This window comes from Pteropus vampyrus, unplaced genomic scaffold (assembly GCF_000151845.1).
Source record: "Pteropus vampyrus isolate Shadow unplaced genomic scaffold, Pvam_2.0 Scaffold36, whole genome shotgun sequence".
Lineage (NCBI taxonomy): Eukaryota > Metazoa > Chordata > Mammalia > Chiroptera > Pteropodidae > Pteropus > Pteropus vampyrus.
Genome location: NW_011888817.1, coordinates 5,911,408 through 5,922,604, shown reverse-complemented (window position 1 = coordinate 5,922,604; position 11,197 = coordinate 5,911,408). Strand labels below are relative to the sequence as shown.

The following is an 11,197-nucleotide window of genomic DNA, read 5'->3' as shown; positions in this document are numbered from 1 at the left end:
AAAAAGGAAGAAAAAGAAATGGAATATGGTGCATGTACTGTGGTTATGTAACACCCCAGGGAGGTGTAGGGCAGCACCTTGTAATCAAACACATTACTATTTCTGTAGTAAAATGTCAGAATGTTCACACCAACTGGGATAAATAAATACTATAAATAGCCTCATGTCATTTTACATCAGGTTTTGCTGCCAAATGAATAATGAAAAACTTGTTTTTTGCAGCCTTTTGGATTTTGGAATTGAAGTTAAGGGATTGTGGACCTCTGTGGATAAAACTTATATGATGACAAGAACAATTGCAAAGAAAAGTATTGTACACCAAGCTAATTTCGAAGTCCTGGGTCCTAAAAGCAATATTACAAAGAAGACACTTTTTTTGTTTCTTTCATGTAACACTCTTATTCTAATTAATATGTGTCAGTGTGCATTTTTCCTCAAGTACCAAAATTTACCTTTTAATACCATATGGTCCCTGTTTTAGATGTTTGACTGACATCCTACTCTTTTTAAAATCATAATTTATAGTGTCTTGTGCTCATCACTATTTGTATAGTAGTTAAGAGAATTGTACCTTTTACCATGTAATTCAGAGAAAGACTCATCAGGTTGAGGATCTGTAGATTCATGTTTGCAGAATTTAAAGCTGCTGCTGTTCTCTTTGGGATGGTCTTTAGTATGAGGTCATTGCTGCTGGATGGGAATTAGGTCAGAAATTTTTTAAATTTATGAAGCCTCCATAATTTGCACATCTTGGTGAGGAGTTTACTAAAATATACTTAATTTAGAATATTTTTATTTTAAGCATATGGTATATGAAAAACTCGAGTTTACCAGCTTTATGAATTTGGGTGATTTCTTTAAATGGCCAAGGACTTCTAGGAGTAAATTTACAAAAACTCAGTCTACTCTTTACTTTCCTTGGACACTTCAGCTAGAGAATGAGGTGACTGGTATTGTTGGAAGTTAAAGATTTATTTCTTCTCTTTAAAAGAAGCCCCATGACAGCATGAATTGGAAAGATTCTGGCCTTTAGGATACTACATAGCCATCTGATTTGAGCGCCTCAGTTCATCTTCCTACTTGGAGTGTCTCCATAGTTTCTGAGAATGGTACTTTCACTGTCTGGGAGATAAAAAGAGTGTGGAAAAATGTATCAGGAGTTGCAAGTGGAGTCGGTGTGTGACTGGACTAGGGAATAATAAACAGTTCTTATCCAGGCTACCCCAGTTTCTTCTGTTTAATAAATGCAGATGATATTATAAAAGGATTACAAATTAGTGGACTAACATCCAATCCAAGTCACTCAGTTGTGATTGTGGATCTGCTCTTCAAGACAGGAATTTCTTTTATATTCCATAATGCCGAAAGGCCAAGGCATCAAACTTGTCTTGCATCATTTACCATTTAAAAATATTCATATCTGGCCTGGGAGTTCTGATGTCAATGCACAGCCAGGGCTGAGAACCATTGACATAAGCACACATCTATAGGTGCTTGTAGGTGCTCAGTAAATATATGTTGATTGATTTGCTGTTGGTCTGGGCATGAATTGGGTAGGGTGGAAGAGGCCCCTGATTTTTTCATAAAGTAAATTAGCTTTCCAAGATACTAACATACATGTAGCAGTTAGCAAATTTGGACCCATAGACAGTTCATTGCTAGCTATTCCGCTAGCATCACCATCCTGATTTTTTGACCTAGGCAGGATTAGTCTGTGTCAACAGGCAACTCAAAGTTTTATTTACTCCTTGGGTGGTGACCTTACTGCCTAAGATTGATTAGAATGACAATTGCTAAATTGGGAATAGGTAGAAGTGCAAGAATCATTGGGGATTCTGGTGAGGGAAGTGGACTGCTAAGCACCCATGATGCCAAGGGTAGAAATGGACAGTTGTAATTTGACTGGGTCTCCAACATATAGCACGATACATGGAACATAATTGATGTTCCATAACTTTTTGTTGATGGAAGAAATGAACAGCTCTTTGTTCGGAAAGAGGCCTGTAAGCTGTGAAATAAGATGCCTCGTTCTCGTCCTTCAGAACTGAACTAAGATGTCTTCTATTCCATGAACCATTCCCAGGAAAAGTTGAGTGATTCTCTTGTATGTTTTCTCCTTCCTTAAAGCATTATCAGATTATCAAATATGATATCAGACAAATTACAAAACTCTTTTCCTCTACCTCACTGTGAGCTCCTTAAAGGCCAGACTGTTGTTTTATTTTTTGTATGACTGGTGTTTAACATTCAATAAAGGTGTAATAGAAGCTAATAATACTTAAAATATGGCTTATTTTACTTCATTCATGTAGACTTCTCTTCCAAGTCATGTCTTTTCAGTTCAGATCAGCACACGTTTATTAAGTGTTTTCTGAGAGGTAGGTCTCTCATGGACCTGGGGGTAGAGTTTCTCAACCTTGGCACTATTGACATTTTGGGTCAGATAATTCTGTAATTGTGGAGGGCTTTCCTGTGCATTATAGGATGTTTAGCAGCATCCCTTCCTTTGTCTTTACCCACTCACTACCCAGTAGCACCTCTTCACCCTGTTCACACACACTAGCTGTGACAACCAAAAATGTCTCCAGATATTGTCAGATGTCTCCTTGGGGGCACAATTGCCCTGTTTAGAACTACTAAATCAAGGGTATGAGTGGTAGAATCATAGAGGGAGGTGAGTATAATAAATGTCCTCAAGTGTGGGATTCTTTGTTAATTTTTGAGCTTCATGACTAAAATATTTCTTTTGTTGTTTCCACATAGATACTTTGTAACTCTAAAAAACACTTAACTAATGGGCATGTTTTACTAAACTTGGTATCTTTTGTGATAGTTTGGTGAAGGCAGTGGTCCTTGGTCCCTCTAGACATTCATGAAGTGATGACAAATTGATAGTAACATTTGAGCACTTCACTCTCCTTTGGCCGGCCCTCCACAATATAACATTGTAATCATTCATGTCTTAGTAACCATTAAAGTGAAGTTGAATGAGTTTTTTTTTGGTTCCATCTGAATTTATGAATGGTACTCTAGAGAATTCAAATGTATAGTTATGAATGGTGTCTCAGAATAGTTACCATTTATGCAAATGAAACACTTCTTAACTTAGAAACCAAACAGAATTGAATTAGAAAAGAGAAGAGTAGAAACAAGAATTGTTGAATGCTCGCAGAGGAAATAATGTTCATATATAGAAGTATCAGAAAAATTTGCTCTTCATCATGATTTCTGCACACTAATAAAAACAGTTTGAGGTTGATGGGAGAGGCTGTTAACTTTGCCTGTGATATTACAATATTTTTCAGGCTGTTTTTCTTTTCTGGTAAAATATCAAAAAGTCTGAGACATACTCTCTTAGTTGTAAAATTCTGGTTGAACAGAATTAAGTTTCTTAGTTTTAGAATATAGAAAACTTTTTGGGAAGAAGCAGTAGTTCAACTTAGTTCCAATGTGAGTAAATATGTGTGTGTATGTGCACACATACATACTTATACACATATAAACGATGTGGTTATGGTGACATTTAAACTTTATAATTAATCTAGTAAAATAACAAGAGCAATTCTTTTACTCTCAATTTTCATAATTGAAAAAAAGCAGAAATGACTGGAGAACTTCCCCCATCTCATAATGCCATTGTTCTAGCAAGTACTGAGTCTAAAAAGCATTCTCTCAAATCATACCTTGAGAAATTGTATTCAACTGTAGGAGGTCTTATGGCATGCCCATCAATGTTCTCTTCCATTCACAATTTAGAACTGTAAGTAAATTTCCCTTTGTAGAATACCAATAGTCTTTAAAGGGTAGTATTTCTGATACCAAAGGTATCTGTGGAATTATGAGAAGTATAAGATGAGCTTTGCCCCCTTGTTTATTTTTAAAGCTTCTTCAGCATTCATTGGGTGATAATTTGCAAAGCATAGTGCTTCTACTTTGATGTATACCATTACAGTCAGTCCCCAGCAGTTGAAATAAATTATATTGTTATTAACTACATTTTATAGATAAACAGGCTTAAGGAGGTTAAGTAACTTCCTTAGAGTCGCTCAACTTATAATAGCAGATTTGAGATTGAATCCTGTCTTTTAAATAAAAGGTAAAATTTAGATACAATGAAATGTATAGAAATGCAAGTATATAATCAGATGAGTTTTGACAAATGTAAGCACATGTGTAGCTAACACCCCAATCAATGGATAGAACAGTTCCATAATCCTCCAAAGTTTCTTCATACCTCCTCCTATTCAATCCCCACTGTTTTATAGGCGACTACTGGTCTCATTTCCGTCTTCAGATCTTAATTTTGCATTATTGACTCATACAGTATGCACTCTTTTGTGTCTTAATTCTTCTGTTCTACATCGTTTTTTGAGATTCGTCCACATTGATGTTTATATCAGTATGAACCCAAGTCTTTTGATATGTGTATATATAGTTCTTCCAACAACTGCATCTCCTAATTTTCTTATTCTTACATCGTGCCCTTTGTTTCTTGCTTTGATTTGCATGTAATTTTCTAATATTCTAGATTTATTTGTTTCTAAAGTATCTTTGAAATTACAAAATAGTACATGTTCATTGCAATGAATTACACAACCAGAAGTAAATAATGAAAGTTTTCTCAGATTTATTTTTATTTCTGCTTTTTTTCAATTATGAAAATGAGTGCTCTTTGTAAAAAAAAAAAATTGCCAAATTCAAAAAATATGAAGCAGAGAATAAGAATCACCCATCATCCCACCAGTTAGCATTTTGATATATTTTCCTCTTTTTCTGCACTTTGTTTACTATAGTTGAGACGATAGCATAGGAATTTTTAGGCTTCCCTCCTTATATTAGGTTTGTCTCATCCTCATTAATCAGTTCTTGTTATTTTAGTGTTCACGCTTGTGGCCACCCTAAATCTGAGTAAATGGCTGGCAGTGACCTTGGCTGAGTTGGCCTTGTCAGGCAACATTTTTGAATACTCACTGTATCCTCCTTCATTACTAACCTCATTCTTGCATACCCAACACCCAATATTTCTTGCAGGGTAGGAGGCAGTATAGTTCTGTGGTTATGAGTATAGATTCTGGAGTCCTTCTATCTGGGTTCAGAAATAGACTTATCTGCTTACTAGCTCAGTATGTGTAGCTTGGGCAGTGACTCTCTTAGCCTTAGCTTTCTCATCTGTAAATTAGAGACCCATCTAATTTTACTGTAAAATATAGAGCGTATTTTAAAGGGTATCAGAAGGGTTAAATGACGTAATTACTTAGTCCAGTGTTCAATAAAAGTTAACAATTGTGGTCACAAATTAAGAAATGGCATATTTGGTCTGATACAGCATGTATCTAGCCCAGAATTCTACTGCTTGGTAAAAGGATAAAAATGTCACATTCAAAATTTAGGGCTCTGTTACCCAAAATTTAAAATTTCTTTTAGGAATTTCTTATGGAATTGTTACCTATGAATTCATCTAGACTATTTTTGAATTATTTTTTTCTTACATTCTGTACTCCCTATCTGAGTAATGAGTTTTATTACTTTATTTACTGGATTGGGTACTAAACTATTACTTTTTATTGGTCCTAATAAAAGCAAAAGCTGCTGGGTAGTAAGTGTATACTGTGTAATTGAGTAGTGTGCATATCTCCATCCTCACATCATTCCTTCAAAGTAGTTGTTATTTGCAGATGAGAAAAGTGAGGCTCAAAGAAATTGAGTGGTCACATAGTTACTTAAGCTTACTAGGACTAGATTCAAGGCCAATCACTTTCCCTCTCTCCCTCCCTTCTTTTTATTTCCTCACCCTCTCCTCCTTCTTCTTCTCTTTCTCTTTCTTTTTGACATAAAAGTCCTGTCTTTCTGATTCTAAAACTTTGACTTAAAAGTTTTTTTAAATAACTTTTCTTTAGATTTTGTTTCTTTAGATTTCTGCCTTATAATTTCTGAGGTTTGATATGAGACTGATATTTACTGTTTCACATCCTGTGTTTCATATTAAAGTGTCTGTATCTCTGTTTTTTAAAAATCTATGTGCATACAGAACCTCCTCTGTCTTTTGGGCTTTTTGGATACCTTTCTAAGTCTTCTCTATTTTACCTTTTTTTCTGTTATGACCACAACTGTACATTTTATTCTAGGTACAGATACACTTTGGTTTTCACAAGGGCAGGATAATATGTTCTGTGTTTCCAGAGCTTTCATAATAACATCCAGCATTTTGTTGCCTTTTTGTAGCTATATTCAGGGTAAGTCCAGGGACTCTGAAACCCTTTTCTTGCATTGTAACAGGTAGATTTAGAGCTCATCATCTGATAATTATAGTTTGGACTATTTTTCCATTATTGCATGACCTTATTTTTGTCTACATGGAAGCTGTTTTCCGCATTTCTCAACATACAACTGTACCATCATACTTATAACTACTGCTGTAGTCATCTGCAAATTGGGAAAATTTCACTAGATTGTTTTTTATAGATAATTTTTTGAAAATTTTTATTTTATTTTAATTTTTTTTTTTTTATGGCCACAGCACCCGGTCTGCCTAGGTGGTCTCCCATCCAAGTACTAACCAGGCCCAACCCTGCTTAGCTTCTGAGATCATACGGGATCGGGCTTGTTCAGGGTGGCATGGCCATAGTATAGATAATTTTTTAAAATGTTACTTGTGATAAGTTTCCCCATCAATCCCTGGAGGAACCCTTTGTTTACACATCTTTATCTAGAGAAGGGACTATATCAGGACTCTTATTTATGTTTTTAAATGAATTCTCCAAGGGGAAAAAAATTAGTCTTCTTAAATCTTATTTTTTGTGTTCAGTTACCTTTGGAAGAGGGTTTTTTGTTTGTTTTTTAAAATTCTGTCTATTTTCATTATGTCATGTATCCTCTCACTTCAGGTATACATATGTGTTACCTGAACCCTTGCAAACGGTAGGTTCTCTGTAAGGCTTTGTCATATTAAATGTTCAACCATAGGGTGATGCCTAGTATTGAGTTTTTAGTTTAACATTCAACAGATTTGTTGAGTACCTGCTATGTAACCAGTACAAAGAATACAACTCGAGAACTGAGAGGCAAGGTAGCTGCTCTCACGTACTTTAAGGAGTTTGGATAGACAATAAATAAATAAACATAAAATGTTGAAAGATTGTGGTATGTTACAAAAAGAATAAAATAGTGTACTATAATAGAGAGTAATGGAGGAACTTAGATAAAGATGGTCAGGACAGGCTTCTCTGAAACTGAAGAATGAACATGAACCAGCCAAATGAAGAGATGAGGAAAGAGAGTTCCAAGGTTGAAAGAACTCTCAGGGCAACAGTATTTCAAAGATTCATAGGACTGATAAGGAGTTTTATTTTTAAGTAAAGTGAGCAGTCTTGAAGAGATTTTTTTTTTAAATTGAGGTTCTTAGAGGTTTTTTTTTAAAAAAAACTTTAATACAAAATTTCCAAGCATGTATAAAAGTAAGGAAAATGGTATAATGAACCCCTATGTATCTGTCTCCTGACTTCAGCAATTATTAACTCAGGGCCAGTCTTTTTTTCCTAATACCCTTTCTCCTCTCCTAATGTCATTTTTAAAAAAATAATATAACTTTTGTTTATTTTTTCCAGCTTTATTAAGATATAATTGACTACATGACAAAAATCATATATTTAAGGTGTGCAACATGATAATTCGATGTGCGTATACATTGTGAAATGATTACAACAATCAAGCCAGGTAACACATGTATCACCTCATGTGTTACCATTAATAGTGTAACTTATTTAAAATTACCTGGCCTATAGAACTCTAGCAGTTTAAATACTTGAATTAACAGTGCCTTTTTTTTTTTTTTTTACAACGGTTTTATGGAGATATTATTGGTATACAAAAAGCCACATGTATTTAAAATGTAAAATTTGGTAAGTTTTGACATATGAATGTACCAGTGAAGCCATCACCATAGTCAAGACAATGAACATGTCCATCACTCCTAAATGTTTCCTCCTGCCCCTTCATAATCATCTCCTCCTTCCCCACTGCTCACCTCCCAGTCCATAGGCAACCCCTGATCTGCTTTCTATCACTATAAATTAGTTTGTATCTCCTAGAATTTTATATAAATGGAGTCATATAGTGTGTGCTCATTGAGAGGGGGAGTCTGGCATCTTTCATTCATGATAATTATTTTGAGATTCATCCACATTGTTATAAGTATCATTAGTTGCCAATTAATAGTCCATTATATGAATATACTAATTTGTTTATCCATTCACCTGTTGATGGATATTTGGGTTGTTTCCATTTTGGGACTATTACAAATAAAGCTGCTGTGAGCATTTGTGTACAAGTCTCTGTATGGACATTTTTTGATTTTTAAATTGAGATATAATTTACATGCCAAACAGTTCACCCATTTAAAGTGTACAGTTCAGTATTTTTTAGTATAGTCACAAGAGTTTGCAACCATCACCACTATGCCAGAACGTTTTCAACATCTCCAAAAGAAACCACATACATATTAGAAGTCACTCCCCATTCTCTTCTTCCCCTAGCCCTGGGCAGTCATTAATCTACTCTCCGTGTTTATGGATTTGCCTGTTCTAGACATTTCATATAAATTCACTCGCATAATATCTGGTCTTTTGTGATTGGCTTTATTCACTTAGCATAATGTTTTCGAGGTTCATTCATATTGAAGCCTGTGTCACTACTCCATTCCTTTTTATGGCTGAATAATATTCCAATGAATGGATATACCTAATTTATTTATCTGTTCATCAGTTAATGGATGTTTGGGTTGTTAGCACTTTTTGGCTATTTCTAAGAGTTTTGTACTTTTAGATCTTATATTTAGGCCTTTGATCCATTTTGAGCTAATTTTTGTGTGCGACTTTATTTTTTTGCGTGTGGATATCCAGTTGTCCCAGCACCATCTGTTGAAAGGACAGTTAATTCATTTCACATTGAATTTTCTTGCATCCTTGTCAAAGATCAATTGACCCTAAATGTGTAGGTTGGTTTCTGGGTTCTCCATTCTATTCCCCTGATCTAAATGTCTGTTCTTATGCCAGTACTGGACAGTCTTGATTACTGTAGCTCTGTTATAAGTTTTGAAATCAAAAAGTGTGAATACTTCCACCTTGTTCTTTTTCAATATTATTCTGACCATGCTGAGGCCCTTGCTCTTCCTTATGAATTTAGAATTTAGAATTTAGAAATTTGTCAATTTCTGCAAAAAAGCCATCTGAGGTTTTAATAGGGATATCATTGAATCTGCAGATTAATTTTGAAAGTATTGTCATCTTACAATATTAAGTCTTCCAAGCCATTAATATAGCATATCTTTTCATTTATTTAGGTCTTTAGTGTACAAATCTTTTTGTTAAATTTATTCCTATTTTATTTTTGATGCTGTTGTAAATTGTTTTCTTAATTTCATTTTCGGATTGTTCATTGCTAGCTTATAGAAATAAAATTGATTTTTATATATTGATATTGTGTACAAGTCTGCTACTTTGGTTCTAACAGTTTTTTTATTTGTTTTTTTTTTTGTGAATTCCTTAACGTTTTGTATATACAAGATCATGTCATCTGCAAATAGAGTTTTACTTTTTCCTTTCTTATCTCATATCTTAAATTTCTTTTTCTTGCTTGATTGCCCTGGTTAGAACCTCCAATATAGTGTTAAACAGAAGTAATGAGAGCAGACATTGTACTCTTGTTTTGATCTTAGCGGGGGGTCTTTGTCTGGTTTTGATATCGGAGTAATATTGGCCCCATAGAATAAATTCAGACATTTGCTCTTATTTTTGAAGCAGATCTCAGACTTCATTTTATTTGTAAATATTTCAGTATATATCTCTAAAATACAAGTATTCTCCTATTAGAACATAATTATATTAGCATTGTCACACCCCAATATCTTTAAATATCCAGTCACTTAAAGAGTTTAAAGTGGGAGGTGGGTATATGATATGATTTTTATTTTTAAAAGAGTAATCCAATTGTTGCAAAGAGAATAGATTGCATGGGGGTAGGAGTTGATTGAGGTGAGTAACAAGGTTATAGCAGAAGTGCTGGTAATAATGGAGACTTCAACTAGGTTGGTGGAAAAAGAAATCGAGAGAAATAGATGGATATTGTATGTATGTTGGAGGTAGATATGATAGGACGATGATGGATTAGATATGCGAGTCAAAGAGGCAGACAAGAATTAAGCATGCCTTCCTTCTGGAAATTCTCTTAACTTTTATGACAAAGCATTGGTCTGGTTCTCCTTCTGTGTTCCTTAATACTTCCTTTTTGCCAATCTCCAAGTTGGCCCTGACCTTGCCTCTCTATTTATACTTTTGTATTGGGAGGTCATCTACTCTCTCTTTAACTACACTGTCTTTAACTACAACCTCCATGTAATGAACTCCCAAATCTGTATTTCCACCTGTGAACCCCAATTCCAGATTTTTTTTTAAATAATTAAAAAACTTTTTCAGTTACAGTTATGAATTTTCTTACTGGATCACTCCACCTGGGTAACCCTTTTGCATTTCCAGCTTTTCGTGGATTGTTTGCTTTTGGGAACTAGTTGTCAGATTGATACAGCTTGTCTCCTCCTTGCTTGGGAGGAGGTGTTTACAGGTTTTACAGATGGAGTTTATATGGGTTTTAATGATGGCACTTTTGCTTTGCTAAGAAAGATGCTTAGCATACGTGGGCAGCATTTTCCTTCAGGACCTTGACTTCCTCATCGGTTAAAACATGAAAGTTACACTTATCTTCTGCCCATCTCCCTCTTCTAAATCCCCTGGCTTGCTACCCTTTATCTTTACTCACATGTTCGTATTTATTCATTCATTCAGTCAGGATTGGTATCGAACTGCCAACATAGCAAACAAACATTGGCTCCATTATTTTCCCAGTTCATTCAGATGTAAAGCCTTAGTTACTGTTGACTTCTCTGAACTCCCTATCTCTTTTCATGCCAAGACACTCTCAGGTCCCTCCCTGTCTTTTTCTCCTAGTACTTCAGGTCTTTTGTTACCTTTTGCCTTGACTGTTGTTTCTACTTCCAAGCTCCCTCCCTAGCTCTATTCTGTTCTACTGTGCTTAAGTGAGATGTATAGCATCTTCCTGAATATTTATTCTATAATCTATAACTCCATTTGTGTGACTCTTATCATTTAATGACTAAGTAGAAACTTAGCCTGATGTTTAAGATTCT

General features: G+C 34.7%; 1 protein-coding gene and 1 pseudogene across 1 annotated transcript in view; one reads left to right on the top strand and one right to left on the bottom strand.

Moving 5' to 3' along the window:
* The window catches only part of WASF2 (WAS protein family member 2), a 58,188-nt gene that overhangs the window by 3,273 nt on the left and 43,718 nt on the right, over positions 1-11,197 (top strand). The gene's annotated exons all lie outside the window — the stretch shown is intronic.
* On the bottom strand, positions 6,509-6,627 carry LOC111738221 (annotated as a pseudogene).